The following is a 592-nucleotide window of genomic DNA, read 5'->3' as shown; positions in this document are numbered from 1 at the left end:
ATGGAATTAGCCACAAAGTGGCAACTCCGTATCATCCACAGACAAATGGGCAAGCTGAAGTCTCTAACAGAGAATTAAAAAGAATCCTGGAACGGACTGTGATAGCCCGAAGAAAGGATTGGGCAAAGAGCTTGGATGATGCTCTGTGGGCATATAGAACAGCATTCAAGACTCCTATAGGAACCTCCCCATACCAACTGGTATATGGGAAGGCCTGTCATTTGCCTGTGGAACTGGAACACAAAGCCTACTGGGCAACCAGATTCATAAACATGGATGCACAGTTAGCTGGTGAAAAAAGACTGCTCCAGCTAAATGAGCTAGAGGAGTTCAGACTCAATGCCTTTGAAAATGCAAAAATTTATAAGGAAAAGGCAAAGAAATGGCATGACAAGAAATTGTCAACCAGAGTCTTTGAGCCAGGACAAAAAGTGCTGCTCTTCAACTCTAGGCTCAGACCGTTTCCAGGAAAACTCAAATCCCGTTGGAAGGGTCCGTATGTGATTACAGGAGTGTCACCATATGGATATGTTGAGCTTCAGGATACTGATTCTGACAAAAAGTTCATTGTTAATGGACAGAGAATCAAGCA

This window comes from Arachis duranensis, chromosome 5 (genome assembly GCF_000817695.3).
Source record: "Arachis duranensis cultivar V14167 chromosome 5, aradu.V14167.gnm2.J7QH, whole genome shotgun sequence".
Lineage (NCBI taxonomy): Eukaryota > Viridiplantae > Streptophyta > Magnoliopsida > Fabales > Fabaceae > Arachis > Arachis duranensis.
This window is presented reverse-complemented; position numbering follows the sequence as displayed.